Source organism: Antechinus flavipes, chromosome 5 (genome assembly GCF_016432865.1).
Source record: "Antechinus flavipes isolate AdamAnt ecotype Samford, QLD, Australia chromosome 5, AdamAnt_v2, whole genome shotgun sequence".
Classification (NCBI taxonomy): domain Eukaryota; kingdom Metazoa; phylum Chordata; class Mammalia; order Dasyuromorphia; family Dasyuridae; genus Antechinus; species Antechinus flavipes.
Genome location: NC_067402.1, coordinates 23,139,175 through 23,157,884, shown reverse-complemented (window position 1 = coordinate 23,157,884; position 18,710 = coordinate 23,139,175). Strand labels below are relative to the sequence as shown.

The following is an 18,710-nucleotide window of genomic DNA, read 5'->3' as shown; positions in this document are numbered from 1 at the left end:
GCTCCATGCAGGGAAATGAGCTTCCTCTAAACTTGCTGTTTCGGCCTGGTTTTGATTTTAGCTTTGAATTTCGGGAGGAAATCTTCCTGGGGTTACAAACAGGGCATCATCCTCTCCATCTGTACTTTGAGAAGACCTCTGGCGTTTCTCTTGGGAGGTCAGTTCTTGATTTAGGAACAAAGGAACTGGACCCTGCTGCCTAGAGCTTCCTTTATTTCAGAAAAAAAAAAATTGCCTCTGTAGCAGAGTACAATTTATAACGTGTACAGGGTCTGTGGAAAATAGTTTTAAAATTCTGAGAACTTGAATATAGCTACATGGACATAGTTCATTTGCATTTCTGTTTTGGAAGAAGAGTCTTTATTTAGTTTTGAGAACTTTTTACTAAAACAAGTTATGAAAAAGGGCATGATCTGTGCCCAATGCTCTTGTACTATATTTGGGTTTTTAAGTGTGGCTGCATGAGTTTTTGTAAAGGCACATATGATTAGCCTTGAACTCCTTCCTGACTTTTCACTAATGATCCTCAGTAGGAAAGGGAGAGAAGTTTCCTGTCATGGAGATATAAATTGCTATTTCCTCCATCCATTTGGCCAGGGCGCATAAGCAAATGGTTCCTAGTTTCAGCTAGAGCCAGATGTTTAATTCCAGCTGCCCCCCTCCCTTTTTCCCTCCTAACCCCATCACCCAGCTCCCAGCAGTCTGGCATAGCTCATAATCTTGACTTTCAGAACTGATTACAACTCATGTATTTTTTTTTTTTCCCTCTCTTTTCCGTCCAACTTGTCAGGATGGAAGACAGAGAGACTTAGTTTCTATTTAAGGCTTTTTAAACAATCTCAGCCTGTTTTGTAATCAATTTTAAACACCTCTTTGACTATAACATTAAAGAATGTTGAAGTCTTGTCATGATTAGACCAGATGTGTTTAGGTCTTTTCAAGAACTCAATCCCAGGGAGATAATGAGATTGAAGAACAAGTAGGTGAAGAAAGGCTAAGGGTTAACAAGTGGGGATTCAGGAGTAACCTTATTAAGCAGATTCATCTCACATCTGAAGATATATAAGAGAGGACACTTAAATTGTCATACATTTACTTTAATAAATGAAAAGAATAAATGGAAGGAAATCAAACAGTGATTACTTTCAAAGACATGGTGAAAGAAGTTGCAGAAATGCATCCAAAAACCAGGTTTAGTTTGACTGTTTTTCTTCATTAAAAGAGAGGGTTCACGGACATGAGTATGGAGATTTATCAAGAAAGAACTGGATATGAAGTGGAAGGTATCAATAAAACCTATAATTAAAACAAATAAAGAATTTAATTGTGAGAACACTTTGGGTACTTTGAGTAGTGTTTTGATGCTAAACACCCAAGCTTGGGAAAAGGTAAGATATCCAAAGCTTTAGACATAGAAAGTACAGTATCATTAATTTTTCAAAAATGAGAACTGGAGTTTCCATCTTCTATAATTAAATTGTCATCAGTGGTGCAGGATAAATTGTCCCTCTAGTGTCACTCCACACAAATTCCACCGGTAGTAGAAAGATATGATAGCTGCCTGTTCTGTTCCATTTAGTGAGCACTTATTAAGTACCTACTATAATCCAAGCCTGTTTTAGATGCTGTGGACGTAAAAATCAGAAACATTACTCCCCACAAGAAGTTTATATTCTATTAGATTACACAGAAAGGTAAATGCAAAGTCTATCCAATGTCAGACATGATACTTCAACATTGAGATGATTCAAACACGTTCCACTTGTGCAGTCATGAAGAGAGCCCTCTAAACCCAGAGAGAGAACCATGGGAACAGAGTGTGGAACACAGCATAGCATTCTCATTCTCTCTGTTGTTATTTGCTTGCATTTTGTTTTCTTTCTCAGTTTTTCCTTTTTTTTTTTCCCTTTTTGATCCGGTTTTTCTTGTGCAACAAGATAACTGTATAAATAGGTATACATGGATTTCAACATATTTAACATGTATTGGACTACCTGCCAGCTAGGGGAGGGGGTGGGATAAAGGAGGAGAAAACTTACAATAAAAGGTTATGCAGGGGCCAATGTTGGGAAAATTACCCATGCATATGCTTTGTAAATAAAAAGTTTTAATTAAAAAAAAGAAAAATATATCCAATGTAATTTTGCTGGGAGAGATAAGAAAAAGCAACAATGGGGGAGGGGAACAGAAAAGAACCCTTGGAGAAGCTAACTTGAATGAGAAAATAGTCCCAAGTGCTGATCTATAGACCACTTACCACTCACCTCTCATTTCCTCTATGCCTATGTTCTACATATTCAAAGTGGTATCAAACCCCAAAACCTTTTAAACAACATCTGCAGTGATTAGCAGTTTCAGGCAGCATTTTGGCCCTCATCCCATGCCATATTTATACAATAAGAAAGTACTCTTTGGAGTGTTTAAAGGCATTTCATTTCTGGAATTGCCCTGGTATGATATATAGAATAAGCAGGCTGAGGAAGTTGAGATACACATCTGCCTTCTGGAATGGTTCAGTTGTTAATGACTTTGTAATTCAACAATTGAGAAGAAATATGTGTGTATACTTAGACGTATATACATGTCCATGCATATATATTTGAATTTAGAAGGAATATATAAATATACCTATATAAGTATATATAACAGCAACAAACATTTACTTACCACCTTGTACTTATCAAGCACTGTGCTAAATTCTTTACAAATATGATCTCATTTGATCCTCATAAACACTCTGGCAAGTAGGTGCTATTATTCCATTTTACAGTTGAGGAAATTGAGGCCGACATATTAGTTGATTTGCCTAGGGTCATATAAATAGTAAGTCGCTAAAGCAAGATTTAAACTTGGGCCTTTCTGACTTCAGGCTTAGAGCTCTATCCACATTTCTGTCCACACACACACATACACACACACACACACACACACACACACACGACAATATACATAGGTAGATGTGTATATCGATGTATGTTTGTGTGTATATATGTGTGTGTATATATACAGTATTCTGCTGTGTGACTTTTACAATAAATAAATTTCAGAAGCATAGCTGATGTGCCCCAAATGTCATTTGAAACATTTTAAAAGTCACTAAAGAGACTCAACATTTTGTGTAAATTTGCTTTTCTATGATTAACAATAAAGGGGCTTCTAAAATGAAAGGAACACCCAAATGAAACCCTGGTTGGTAGGAACAGGCATCATAAATATTCATTAGCAGAGAATAACAAATTTTTAAGGTATTTGCTGCTCTTTAAAGAGTGGGAGGGCTTCCACACAGTTTTCCTATGTCTCAGTGCTTTCATATCCAAGTTAAGAGCTGTATGTTCTTAATCATTATTAATGCACTAATTACCTTGTTGCATAATAGGAAGTAGTCTTTCTTCAATGACTGCTTTGAAGTGTCATGGAAAGAACAATGGCTTTAGAGTTCAGGCACCAAAGCTTTTTTGTCATAGCCACATAGTCCAGGGTCTTGGGGAGAAAGTCTTGTGCAAATCTTGTCTCAGTTTTTCTTCTTTATAGAATGGGAAGGAACATTCTCTGCCTCTATTTCATGTTCTAGGAGTGTTTGAGGAAATGTTTGATAACATCCAGCCCATTCTCTGTGGGTGCCGATCAACTGGCTTATCAAGAGTCTGATATCACATCAATATTGTGGAAGCAGTTCTAGCTTTTTGTGCCCACTGTGAAGAAAGCTCTGTGCTATATTCTGGGAATAGAAGGAGAAAAATCAAATAACCTCTGATTTCAATGAGCTTAAATCTGCTGAAGGTAAGAGGGAAAGAAGGATATAATATACACATAGATAAATGCAAAGTAATGGATCCACGTTAGAAGTGCTAGATTAGGTGATGGAGAAGTGGCCTAAAAATCAACAAGAACTGGATTCCTGTTCCATTCCTCACACATACTCTGTGACCTTGGGCAAAGACTGAACTTCTCAGAACTCTGATGGTCTTCCCCTTTAGACTGATTTTTTTTTTTTTTGACTAGGTAAAATAGGTCATTCTCTGCTTCATTTCTTACTCAATCTTATTCACTGATTGGGCTTTGTTTCAGTCAAATTGAGACCTAGTAAAGACCTTAGATTAAAAAGGCTGAGGTCTCCTATTGCATCTAGGATCATCTCCTGTTATCCTGCTATATCTGGTTACCAGACCCCATGGCTCCAGAGGGAAAAGCAAAACACAACTTCCCTCACTTCAATCCCATGTCACTTGCATATCTTCCCTGATATTATTGGACCAAGACTCTGGAGCAACACTCTAAGACATAAATTGAAAAGAAGGTACGGACTTCCATTGGAAGAGATGTATTTCTCATTTGGGTGCTCTTTATGCCGAGGAAATGACAGTTTCAGATCCCAGTACGATTCTTATTTAAAAGATAGAGAGCAATAGCAAATTGGCCATCAACAATGATTTCCTCTAGAAGTTGGCATTTGAGCTCCGATGACAACTAACTAAGTGCCAGGCATTGTGTTAAATGCAGAGGTTATAAAAAAGGGCAAATGGTAGTCCCTGCCCTCAAAGAGCAAAACAAACAAATGCAAACAATTATGCAAAAACAAGATGTATGCAGGATCAATTGGACATGATCAGCCAAGGGAAGGCACTAGCATTTGAATTGTCCTTGGAAGGAAGCTGAGGTGCTACTAATGGCAGTAAGGAAGGAGTGTGGCCCAGTGTTGGGAAGTGGTGGGGTGGCAAAGGTTGTATTTGACAAAATCTGGAAAAAGATGAAACATCTCAGAGGACTAGCTTGGAAGTTGGTTTGACTGGAACACAAAGTAGGCTATGGATTGTGTGTATATATATAAATTAGGTGAGAGTCAGGTTATAAAGGGCTTTAAATATCAGGATGAGGATTGTATATGCATCACCACTGGTGATTTTTGAATTGATTGGCTCTAAAAAATCAGATGATCTAAGAGTTTCATTAGCCGTTAGATATCAAAATGAATCTCAAGGTCATTTTGTTTACAATGGGGCATGGGGGAGGGGAGAAAGCTAATATCTGAGATATTAGAAATAAAATGTAATCTTTAAAATTTAGGAGAAAATGAATAGATTTTGGTTTTAGTGCTTTTTTGTTTGTGTGTTTGGGAAGAAAAACTCAACTACTCATTGTAAGAATTATTAACTGTGACTAAATATGACTGAAAACTATCTGTGTGCCATCTTGGACCATATGATATTACTCATGTGAATATGTTTGTGGACAAGGTAGAATGAATCAAGTAACCTTGGACACCCCATTCCACTTTGTGATTTTGAACAGGTAAAATATCTGCTACTAGGAGGAAAAGGCACTGTAATCCAATGTGCGATATCAATTTAACATAATTCGGTCTATGTAGAGCTGCTATAAAGTTTGACTAAACTGATAAAATCAGATGTGTGATCATATCCAAATGGCTATGTCTTGCTTTTAAATGTCTGGATGCAGATTAAATAGAGAACATTCTATTTAGGCCTGGGAAGAAAAGAAGGAATTGTCAATGAGTTATGGGTTAATCTGGATCACCTCTGAAGTCCTTTCTAACTCTGAGATTCTGTGAGAAACCAGAGAAAATATATAGATCAAAGTTACCCCCAGTAGCAAAAATGGGCGCCCACATTTTAATGCCTTGCTTGTAGCAACAGGTAATCGATACCCATTTTTTTTTTATTCAATCGACAAACATTCATTATATCCACATTTAGCCATGTGTTAGGCATTGAACATAAAAGACAAAAATAAAAAAGCCTCTATCCTCAAAGAGTTTATTGTCTGTCAAAAGAATGAATGAAAAAGGACTTTTCGATAACTTAAGTAAATTTAGTAATTAAGTAAAGACCAAAAGAAACAATGATAAAGTAGCTTTTGATTTCAAACAATTCACCTTTTTCCACTATCCAAACTTGTAATAAATTGGCAAAAACATGTTTTGCAGTAATGAGTAGATACAGCTGTTGTAAACAATGTATATCATTTTAATCTTCCAGAAATAAAGGAAAGATTCATTTCCTACAGAATGCAATTAAAGTCTCTCTCTCTCTCTCTCTCTCTCTCTCTCTCTCTCTCTCTCTCTCTCTCTCTCTCTCTTCTCTCTCTCTCTCTCTCTCTCTCTCTCCATGTGATTGGGAGCATGTTTGCTTTTAAACACATATTTCTGGGTTTAAATAAATGTACTTTTCACTTGCAGATAACAAAGACTTTTACCCCTTCATTTTTTTTTTTAACCTACAGAAAGTATTCCCATGGAAAAAAGTTCCATATGGATCAGGTAACTGCCTAAAGACTGAATCGTGTACTTTCAGATAGTTTAATTATCCATTCTGTTGATTTTTAAATGGGACTCACTTCCCCAGATTTAACCTTTTCATTTATATTGAATTATCACCTTTGGATTGCTTTATCCCCATCTCTTCCAAAGAGTTATCACTAAAACATGTCAACTCATCCCAGATCACTGTTCAGCACAAATCCATTGATGCACATCTATGAAAAACACGCCAGGCACATAGTCTGACCCAGGGGAATTTCTGACACTACCCATCACAAAGCTTCACCCATCCCATGATTGAAATTTCTGTGATTTGCAGCTAGATCAATATTTATGTGTTAGGCTTTTACATCTCTTTAAAATATTTGTGAATATCTGCCTTGTTGGCTGTGTCAACTGGGCTCCGATTTTCTGACGCCAGAACTGAATGCTGGGATTGAAAAATCCAATATTGAAATTGTCTGGGTTGATCTTAATCCCACTCTTTAATTATTTGACTTTTTTTGGGAGCAGAATTTGCTAAAGTTAAATATTTGTATTAGCTTCTGCAAAATGATTTTCATAATCTGCTTCTGGTGCTGCCCAGGGCTGTCGTTAAAACTCCATAGTTGTCTCTTAAAGTGGAAATAGCTGGGATTGGGTTTGATATCCTAATGGAGTTGGCTGAATTCCACAGCATCTTATGAAAACCTGTACAAAGTGACCCAACTGGAGCCTCTGCCTGTTGCCAATGATGTTCCTTAGAACACACACTATGTGTGTGTGTGTGTGTGTGTGTGTGTGTGTGGAACATTGGGCAGTAGGTAGCTCTCTTTGTCTTAGGGGAAACAAACAAACAGACACACAACCCCCTGTTAACTATCTCATCGAATACATATGGAGAGAATGTGTCCAGAGGCTGATCCAAATCAATAACTCATTTCTGGTTATACTCCTGTGAAATATAATAGCCATCCACCAAGAAGGTGCTCTTGGCTGCAATTATTTTTTCTTGAATTTTAAATGAAAAGATTCACTTTGTGATCCCCACCTTCTTTTTCTCCTCTCTGTTTCACATTTCTAGTTTTTACTCTAATGAAAATCCTTGGAAAATTGCACATCCAGGGCAGTTCTGTGGTCTGGGGCAGCACGGTTGAATTGGCCCTTGGACAGGAAGCTTGGGTACTAGTTGATGATTTTTCCATTGTTTTATGGTTCTCTGCTAATCCTTTGGCTGTAGCCCTGTGGTGACCATCTTTCCAGTGGTCACCAGGCTATTTTGAAAGGATGCTTTAAGTAGTGACTGCAAATTATTCATGAGGAAGATATTACAGAATTGATTTCCCCTGTTTAGAATGCTTTCTTGTCTCACCTCTGATTCTCAAAATCCAATATATCCCTTCCCTAGACTACAAAGTAGTTCAATGGATAAAGCACCAAAATCAAAGTCCCGAAGACCCAGGTGCAAATCCTTTTTCAGACACTTATTAACTGTGTGACTCTGGGCAAGTCATTTAAACTATGATTACCTCAATTTCTTGAACTGTAAAATGGGAAAAATAATACTTCCTGCTTCACTTAGTTATCATAAGCATTGTATGAAGCATGTTTTAAACCTTAAAGGTTTAATTTGTATATATAATCAATGTAAATTATAATTAGTACTCTGTTCAGTTACTGCATCCCACTTTGTATATCAGCCAATCAACAGGTTTATTTAGGTAGATTATTAAGTAGATATTTATTTAAGGTAAATTTTAGGTGTACAAAAACAGAGTTCTTACGTTTTCTTTACATTACTATTTCTATAGTGGTGTTGTTCAATAGGCTTTCAGTCATTCCTGCCTCTCTCTGACCACATTTGAGTTTTTCTTGGCAGAAATACTGGAGTGGTATGCTATCAGCTTCTCCAGTTCATTTTACAGAAGAGGAAACCGAGGCAAACAAATGATTTGCCCAGGGTCACACAGCTACTAAGTGTCTGAGGCTGGATTTGAACTCAGGAATATGAGTCTTTCAGAGTCCAGGACTGTACATTGCATCACTTGGATGCCTCCTGTGGATCCATTAGGCACCTTCTATAAATCAGGCACTGTGCTTAACACCTGGGATACAAAGAAAGACAAGGAAAAAAACACAAAACACAAAATCTTGCCTTCTGTTTTCTGAGTGCCTTATCTTCACCCCAATCTGTGTATTTTGGATGCTTGTATGGACCTTTTGCCAACAAAGGATATTGAAAAAAGCAGGAAACTTAAGGCTTGTAAATGAGCTTGATACCACAGTCAGATTTGATTTCTTTCTTCCCACTATGCTCAGAAAACTCAGATCTTCTGCACTCAAGTGACCCAACCACAGCTATGTATCTTGGGAATCTATTGGTCAGAATAACGAGTGGGAAGGGGGGCAAATCACTATTCCAACTTCTAAAAGCATATTGACTTTATGTGCAGAAATCAAAAATACTCCCAAAATAAATCCCGCTTTAGAGTTCAAAAAATGGGCAAAATTAAAGTGGGAACCCTGTCTTCCTCTTCACTGTGGATTCCTTTAAGTGCTCCATGAAGGTGACTGAAGTGATTTTGCACCCTTCCATGAAAGAGCTACAGCTGTAGGTGAGATAATGCTAGAGGCCTATTTCCTTGACTTGATGCGTGACTATTATTCCCATGGATGCTAATGAGTGTCACGCTCATACATCAAGCAGAGAATATCCCCCCTGGAGTCCACGTTCAACTTGACTGATCAGGCAAGCTTCATATACTCACTGTAAAGTCACTTTTACATTCTCATATTCAAAGTTAACTTCCTGGGAAGGTGATAGGATTTAATGAAATCATTATCCCTCAAAAGGATAATGCTCTTTCCATATGGAAAATGATACTTACCTAAGCAAAGGAATAGGTAAAAAATTCATTGAAGTTGACAATGGAAGAAAACCCCATATACTGTAACACTAATCAGTGTCATTTTATATTAACATTTTATGCTTTATAACCAGATACTTCTATAATATGAAGAAATTCTATTGTGGAATTGTCTGATTCATCTCCATTTATTCGCTCATTCATCACTTGGCTCTGTCCTGTGATTCCTTCCATCTTAGAAACTCCCAGAGTGGAAACTCTCAGAGAAAGAAGTCCCAAATGGGGAATTCTCTCAACCCATAGATGGATGTCATCAACTCCTGTAGAAGTTAAAGTCTTTGAGAATTTCCTGGGGAATTACCAAGTTAGGTGATTTGGCCTTGATGAAAAGAGTAAAATGTGGCAGAAACAGGATTTGTATCCTATTCTCTTCTCTCTGAAGTTTTATTCTTCTTTGCTAACATTTATGGGCATTTTAATGTTTTAAAAAGCCTTGAGTGCATTGCTTTTTTCAGTCGACAACAGTTCTGTAAAATAGGTGAAACAAATATCACTGTGTGTGTGTGTGTGTGTGTGTGTGTGTGTGTGTGTGTGTTGTATAGATCTGTGATTTCATTAATTTAAGGAATTTAAGGGAGGAATTGGCATCTACCAATGGAACTCTGTACGTGCTGCTCTGTAACTTAAATCTTAGTTAATAAGTGATTGGCTTAGAATCACAAAACCAATGTCTGAAAAGTGAACCCAAGTCTTTGACGTTGAATCCGATGACTGTCTCTGATGTTGACTCTGTCTCCATTATGTTGTGCCGCTACATTCTCATGTTATAGATGGCAAACCTCACATGAAAATGTTAATAGTACAGTATGTCCCAAAGTCTAAGTGTAGTTTTAAGCTTATTAAAGCTTCACTCAAGACAGTTGGAAAATCTTGTTTAGCTAAGATCTCATAGCTATGGGGTGATGGAGCTGTGATGTTTAGATAAGTGATTGAGACTTTTTATTAATAATAGCTTTTTTATTTTCAAAATAGATGCAAAGATAGTTTTCAGCATTCACCCTTACAAAACCTTGTTCCAGATTTTTCTCCCTCCCTTCCCCCATCTCTTCCCCTCCACAGCAAGCAATCCAATATATGTTAAACATGATCCGCTCTTCTATTCTTATTTTCACAATCATTGTGCTGCACAAGAAAAATCAGATCAAAAAGGAAAAAAAAATGAGAAAGAAAAAAAAAAGCAAACAATCAACAACAAAAAAGGTAAAAATATTATGTTGTGATCCACATTTAGTCCCCATAATCTTCTCTCTGGATATAAATGACTTTCTCTATCATAAGTCTATGGAATTAGCCTGAATTACCTCATTGTTGAAAAGAGTCCATCAGAGTTGATCAAGTGATAGAGACTTAAGTCAACTTCTTCCCTAAGTTCTTTCTGCTCTTCCACATTTTATGGAACTAGTTACCTGCTGTTATAAGATTTTACCTATCATGAACTTGGTTCTTGGATTCCAGCAACTCTAAATGTATATGCCTGCCTCTAGATATGTCTCTAGCAATCCATCCATACTAGAGATGGCTAAGCAGTGCAGTAGATAGAACACAGGCTCTCAAGTCAAGAGGATCAGAGTTCAAATACAGCCTCAGATATTTACTCGCTGTCAGCTGGCTAGCTGAGTAACCCTGAACAAGTCACATAGTCACAATTTCTTCTCCCACCAAAAACAATGAAGCTAATTGTTAGGCATTCAAAAACTGTGTATAGCAAGTCATATCTATAATAATGCACAAATCTATCTAATTCCCTTTCTCTTTTGATCCCTTTTCCCTAATAATAATTCTCCTGGAATTGATCTGATAGGATCCAGCAGAGTGGGTTTGATAACTTGGGTTTGTTTCATCACTCTGAGAATGGAGATGATTAAGATCTGTAGATATGCTGATTGTTTCTTCAAAATCTCCTACATCTATTTTCTGTAGATGAGGAGCCATTGTAAAGTTAAGTACAACATGACTAAGCCTATCATTAACATCAGGTTACTTTGAAAGTCTTAAGTACACATCACTCAGGAAGTAAGCTTCTGATCTGTATTGAAGTCAAGCCAGCCCCTAATCCAGTAAATTAAAGGAGATGTGCTGATATTTTGGCATATTATGGTTTGAGAGGTCGATAGATCTGTCCATTTGGGGCCCATTTTATAGTACATCTTTACTAATTACCCAATGTGACTTATCTAGTGGACTTTTAGAGAGTAGACTGTACATCCAATTTTATGGTTTAATAATGGTACCTTAGCCTAATAAAATTTTTTCCATGATATACTTGAACTTATCCCAATTAGGGAAGCCCCAATATCAGTAAGTCCTTAAATGTCATTTCAGAGTAAAATCTTTAAATGCTTTATAATCAAATCTAACTGTAAATTCACAAGCTCTTATTACATCACCAATTTTCCAACCTATGATGGCAATATCTTAAGAGTCAAAAATCTCTTTAAGGTTTGCCAGGTGTTTTACATATTATCTCCTTCAATCTTCACAGCAGTTTTATAGGGCAAGTATTGTGACCCCCAGTTTCTTAGATGAGGAAATTGAAAATGAGAAGCTATGATGTTTGCCCAGAATCAGAAATGGAATAGTATTCTCTTCTCCACTGTAACATAAACATTTTGTCCCAAATGGCTATTTGTACATGTATATACATGGATTTTCTTTGTCTTTTAAGATTCAGAGATTTGCCACATTTATTAGACTCAAAACCTCATGCAGTGCTCTTTACAAGGCATACAATTAAATTATGTTCTTAGTGAAACAACTGATTTATATGTTTATTTACTCTGAAGGAAAAAAAAAGAGTAAGACATTGTCATATATTCACAATATCCCTATTCTTAATATTTGATAATAATAACCACTCTCAATTCTATAACTTTTAATGTTTACAAATTGCTTGTGTAATTATAGCACATGTAATATCCTTCCACATATTCCTAGGATCTAATAGAGCTTTAAGGAATTTTAGTCACAGGACCATAAACTTAGAGCTGACCATCAAGGTCCAACCATCTCATTTGAGAGATGAGAAATTAAGACCAAGAGAGGATGAATGACAGGTTCAATAAGAGAGGTAGTACAGAGTCACCGATTAAAATAGAAATAGGGAAAATGCAGATACTTTGGCAACATGTTCAAGTCATTTAAAGATATCTCAGAATTTTTGTAAGGAGGAGCTAAGCTGCTCCTAAATTTCTGAGATAATCCAGAATGGGAAGGAAAGTTGGAAACCATCTTAACTTTAACTGAATGAAACAGAATTTTTCAATGCTGACTAGAATACTCTTCTTTCTCAGAAACATAAAAAAGGGAGAAGCAACAGGGTTTTGCCATTGACTTTGAAATCTAGCAGCTAATTCTCTGAGATTCTGATTCCCTCTTTTTTTTTTAAAGCTTTTTATTTTCAAAACATATGCACAGATAATTTGACAACACTGACGCTTGCATAGCCTTGTGTTTCAGATTTTCTCCTCCTTCCCCCAACTCCCTCCCCTAGATGGCAAGCAATTCAATATATGTTAAACATGTTAAAATATATGTTAAATTCAATATGTATAAACATATTTATACAATTCTTTGGCTGCACAAAAGAAATAAGTTTTAAAAAAGAAAGTATATGAGTAAGAAAACAAAATGCTAGTGAACAACAACAAAAAGAGTGAGAATATTCTATTGTGATCCACATTCAGTTTCCACAGTCCTTTCTTTGAGTGTAGATGGCTCTCTTCATCACAAGATCATTGGAACTGGCATCAATCATCTCATTGTTGGAAAGAGTCACGTTCATCAGAATTGATCATTGTATAATACTGATGTTGTCATGTACAATGATCTCCTGGTTCTGCTCATTTCACTCAGCATCACTTCATGTAAGTCTTTCCAGATCTTTCTAAAATCAGCCTCCTGATCCTGATCTATGTTTCTCATAGAACAATAATATTCCATAACATTCATATACCATAACTTATTCAGTCATTCTCCATTTGATGGGCATCCACTCAGTTTCCAGCTTCTTGCCACTACAAAAGGGCTACCACAAACATTCTTATACATACAGGTATTTTTCCCTTCTTTAAAATCTCTTTGGGATATAAGCCCAGCAAATACACTGCTGGATCAAAGGGTATGCACAGTTTGATAACTTTTCGAACATAGTTCTAAATTGCTCTTCAAAATGGTTGCTGATCCCTTCGTTTGTGGACCTTTGGCTACCTTATTCTTTTCACAAATTATGGTCAATATAGAGATAGTAGAAAACTGAATCTTTAGCAATTTACGTAAATGTTTTACTAGCTTCAAAGAACCTCAACCTTTCATTCCTTTTATTTCCTTTCTATGGTTCTCCTTGATTGACCTTAATCACTTCTTTCAAGACATCTTTACCATTAGCTCGGTCCCATTTGTCAGACGCCACAGCTGGGAGTCAGTAGTCACTCATCAATTTAATGACTGAAATGTTTGGTATTGTCAGTGGAGACTTTTCTACCGCCATGTTTTCCTTTTCTGGAACATGTTCAAGAACTGAGTAATGTCTGGCAGTTTGGAGCCAATCAATCCAGAAATATCTATTAAGTTTTAACTCTGCGTCAGATGTTGCACTACGTGCTGGAAATACAAAGACAAAATAAAACTAGTTCTCACCTTCAAGGAACTTCCATTCTAGTAAGGGAAACAGTGATGAGGGAGAAATTGATATTTGCATAATGCCAGTGCCCTTCTGGAGCTGATGATTCCATACTCAGAGAAAAGAGACCTGTATTGGAAGTACGATGTCTTTGGTTAGAATCCCAGCTCTAGCTCTCTTTAACCCTTTGATCTTTGATCCTTTACCTGTCTGGGTCTTATTTTACTGATTTGTAAAAGTGAGAAGTTTGAACTAGATGATATCTGAGATCCTTTCCAATGTAAGTCTTTCAAGTACCTATAATGTGAAGCAGACATTGAGGATACAGATGCAAACATGAGACAAAATCTGGCCTCAAGGAGTTTTCCTTCTAAGTCTTGTCCATTTGCTGTTTGATCTGTTGCAGGTGTTGTCAGGGGGTGGTTCCAGTAGCAAAATAATGCTTTTTGAATCTTACATCTTACATGGTTTTGGTCATTATTGAACATTTACTAGTTTGGAATTTAATGTGCAAAAATATATGTTTGTGGGGACTGTACATTTCAAGAAAAACAAGCTGGATGTTTGGGAACATGGCACCCAAAAATGGTATCTATTTAGGGATAGGATGCCATTTCTTAGAGTGCATTTGTTGTTTGATGCATGGATGATTTGGGTCTATCTTAATAATGCATTTCTTTAGAGATACCCCTGCAATTCCACAGTCAAAGGGATACTTGTTATAATTGATACCAGGATCTTACTCTGTCTTCCTCTCTTTGATATTACCAATATTCATAGCTTCATCCATAGTTATATATGCTCTAGTTTCCAAACAAAAAGTTTTCTCTGGCCCTTACAGTTAAAGGGAAAAAAAAAAAAACAACAACAATAATCTTAGGTTAAAGTACTAAAGTAAAGTAAAGATGCTGCATATCATTCCCACCCAACAGATCATCCCTCCAATGATACAAGAGACTATAACATGAAGTTAAAGGATCCTGATTGCAGTCTTTTTCAGAACAGAATCATTGAGTGAAAAGAATTCATGTCACCAGAGTCATAGACCTAGAAAGGGATATCAGAATCCATTGAGTCCAACTTCCTCATGTTCCAGGTGAGGAACCAGAGATCAAAGAAAGCCAGTTGCCTTACCCATGATCCTCAAACTTGTAAACATTCGAGGGTAGAATATGAACCCAGGGCTTCTGACTTCAGAACTTATTCCTTTTCCATTCCTCTACCTGCCATTTAAGAAGCATTTATGAAACTCATACCACTTGCCATTCTTTGCTTCATGAAGGACTGCCTTATCTTTCTAGATAAAAGATAAATACTCTTTCCACCTCTACGGTGCTCTGTGATGTAATCCAGCTCAAGCCCCATGTCAAAAAAAAAAAAAAAAGAGGAAAAGGAGGAGGTTTAGAAAGAAAGTTCTGTTTCCAAATTTGAAGAAATACCATATACCTTACTTAGAGGAAATAAATGAACTCCCCTTCCTTGGGTCACTATGTAGCAAGAAGCCAGATATAGTAACTAGCTGAGTGACCACAGCAAATTCAAAGGTTAAACAATTAACTGCTTGCTGACTATTAGAGACTAACTCATTAAACATACTTGTACCACCTTGCCTGATAATGAGAACCCATATTAATTTTTGATCATGGTGAGAAATTTCTCCAGTATGAGTTCTGTTATCACTTGTAATTAAGCTGCTATATAACTCTTTATAAATGAGAACTCTTCATGAAAAATACGATTAAAAAAAAAAAAAAAACTTTGCTTCCCCAGTAGATTTCAGTATTTAGTGATGATTATTTTATCCTCGGGGATAGCACACTGGAGTTATGGAAATTGGGATGGTATTTGTCAACCAGTGATTCTTTCAAACAGGAATGAAAATTGATGGCAAATTAAATCCTAGGCAGATTCAGATACCTTTTTTGCATATGTCAGCAGATGCCAACAGATACACACAGAAAACCACACCGAGATGTGCTTTAATGATTTTCTTTCCATTTTAATTGCACTTATGGCTTGAATTAGAGTCCGTGTGCCTCCAGGCACGCCACCGACTTCCATGGCTCCATCATGTAGTTTGCATAAAAGGTTATGATTCGACTACATTTCTAAATATTTTAATGGTGACATGCATTTTCCAATTATATTATGGTAAACTGGCTCTCCTCATTAGCATGTTTTCCCTCCAAAATACAGTCTGAAAATAGGATCTGGAACATGTTGAAGAATGAATGGAAGGGTATGTTAATTCTCAAATTTTTTCTTTTAAAAGTATATGAGGGAATTTATTCCATAGATTTTCTTCGCTATAATCAGCTAGTCTTGATTTTTTTTTTAATAGCATATCAGTATGGAGATGTTTGATGGAGATGACCTTTGTTTTCATTTGAGTCATGCTCCTTCTTTACTAGCTGGTACATTTTATGTTCTAAAATAATAATCATTGGGAATCTATTTAGCCATACTTAACCTTACTGAATTCTAAACTGTGACTTAATAAAAATAATCTCTTCAATACCTTCCCTACAATCTCTTTGTTATACCTGTAATTGGTATGTGTTACCATTAAATATTTTATATTTATAAGGGAAAAATCAGAATTTATGTCTCTTTTGACTATTATTTTTTAAGGACAGAAAGTATTTTTAGTTGTACCTATACTTATAGTCATAGAGAGTATCATGAGTCATTGAAAAGTTTAAATTACTTCCTGGTATCCCAACGATCATATTTGTCATAGGTATGATTTGAACTCAGATCTTCCCTACTCTAAGGCAGCTAAATCCCTCTGTTTCCCACTTCAAATTAACTCTTGCTTCTGTCAAAACAGGAAGAAATGTAGTCTCAGGGAGATTAAGGGATTTGGCTGAGATCTCACATCAAGTTGATGGCAGACTAAGGACAGAAATATCATTAGCAAGGAATATTGGCGATTATTAGAAAGAATAGCAAGACTGGCAAGGAAATTAAAACTCAGAGAGTCTGAGATATTTGTTTCATCATTCCAGAGTGGAGATTTGAGACTTTGTCTTCTAATTCCAAATATTTCTGAGGCAGCTGGATGGTACAGTGGATAGAGCACTGGCCCTGAAGTCAGGAGGACCTGAGTTCAAATCTGACCTCAAACATTTAACTTCTTAGCTGTGTGACCCTTAGCTAGTCACTTAATCCCAATCGCCTCAGCAAAACGAACCCAATATTTCTAACTGATCCAACTTTTAATGACTTGATGGAAAGTACCCAGAAGAGGTTGCTTCCTTTTACTTTGTGGTGCTAACATGCAATTCTGTCCCTTTCATACGACAACCACTCATCATAGTTTGGTTCTTCGGACTCTTTTTGAACAGTTAAAGATGGTACAAGATCTTCATGAAGGATTTCACTTATCTTTTCTCCTCCTCTTAAATGCCCTTCTTTCTTTTAAGACTGTCAATGCTCCCTTCCATATTCTCTTTCCTGATTCCAGTTACATGATTGCTAATTATATTCCCTCCCCTGCCCCTTATTTTCAATTTTGTATACTTATATATGTTCTCATTGGCTCTGCCAATAAAATGTCATATCCTTAAGGGCAGGGACCATTTTCACTTTTGTCTTTGTATTCTTAGTCCTAAAACAATTGATTATAAGTGCTTAGTAAGTATTTATAGATTTATTTTTAACACCCATTACCTGTACTCTTAGAAATTTCAGAGGCAGGATTTGAATACATTTCTTCTTGACTCCAAGATTTTTGCCTCCATTTTTTAGTACAGATTTTCTTTGAAGTTCTTTTTTTTTTTTCTTTGTGGAAAACATAGGGCATCTCTTTGCTTACCTCATGTACTCATCAACTGGCTTCTGAAGTGTTGTTTAAAATTGGATTTCTTTGGCTTTACATAAGGGATGTGTGTTTTATTATTTAAAATTGTTTTGCCCTTTTTTATAAAGGGGCATCAGATTAGTTTTATATTTTATCTCTAAGTTTTGTTGTTGAAAAGGAAGCTTAAGCATGATTTTTCTGCCTCTAATTCATATCATGTTAATTAGTGCTAATAAGTTATGACCATCTCTTTTCTACATGTGATGTCTGTATTTTATGATGGGGGATTTTCAATAAGTTGATGTATCCACTTCAATGAAGTGGAGATTTGTAGAAACAGAACTCAGATTGTGAATGGGTCTGTTAGTATTACACTCTCTGGTCTTGGACTTAAAAACCCAATGCTAATCAAGTCTCAGCTCTGCCATTAATTCAAGAAAGTCTCTTAAATTTCCTCATGTATAAAAATAGAAGTTTGGGCTAAAAAAGATTTAAAAGCCCTTCTAGCTCCCAAATTCTCTCTGTGTCTAATAGTCTGACACACCATGTGAAATATATTTTAGCCAGGTCACTATGTATAGGGGGAATTTGTTCTGCAGAGCATTATAAAGTTTCTGCACCCATGTAAATGCAACAAGTTACTAAAAGAAAAAAAGCTAAAGTCTCAACAATTAAAAAAAAAAACTAATAATGGTTCTGGAATAATGGATAATGAAGCTCACCTCTTTAGGCAGAGAGATGGATTACTACTAAGGAAGAATGTTGTTAGCATTCTATACATAAAACAGCTGAAGCCTAATGGACCTGAAACGCCAATTCTTCCTCACATTATTTTATTATCTATATGACAGAGCAAGTCACTTAATCTCTGATTGCCTCAGTTTCCTCATTTGTCAAATGTCTTGTAGAGGGAAATGGCAAGATCAAATTGGATTATTATTTGCAAAGCACTTTGCAAACCATAAAGCATTATATAAATGCTCGCTATTATTACTGTCATGTCACATGTGCCAGATGTTTTTACTTAAATATTTTTCATTAGTAGAAGGAAGGGTTCAGTTTCAAGATGGAAAAGAACATTAGAGTATTGCCAGAAATGAGTATGAC

At 36.2% G+C, this 18,710-nt stretch overlaps 1 protein-coding gene across 12 annotated transcripts in view; it reads left to right on the top strand.

Moving 5' to 3' along the window:
• Positions 1 to 18,710, top strand: part of RBMS3 (RNA binding motif single stranded interacting protein 3) — a 1,470,243-nt gene that overhangs the window by 1,036,215 nt on the left and 415,318 nt on the right. The gene's annotated exons all lie outside the window — the stretch shown is intronic.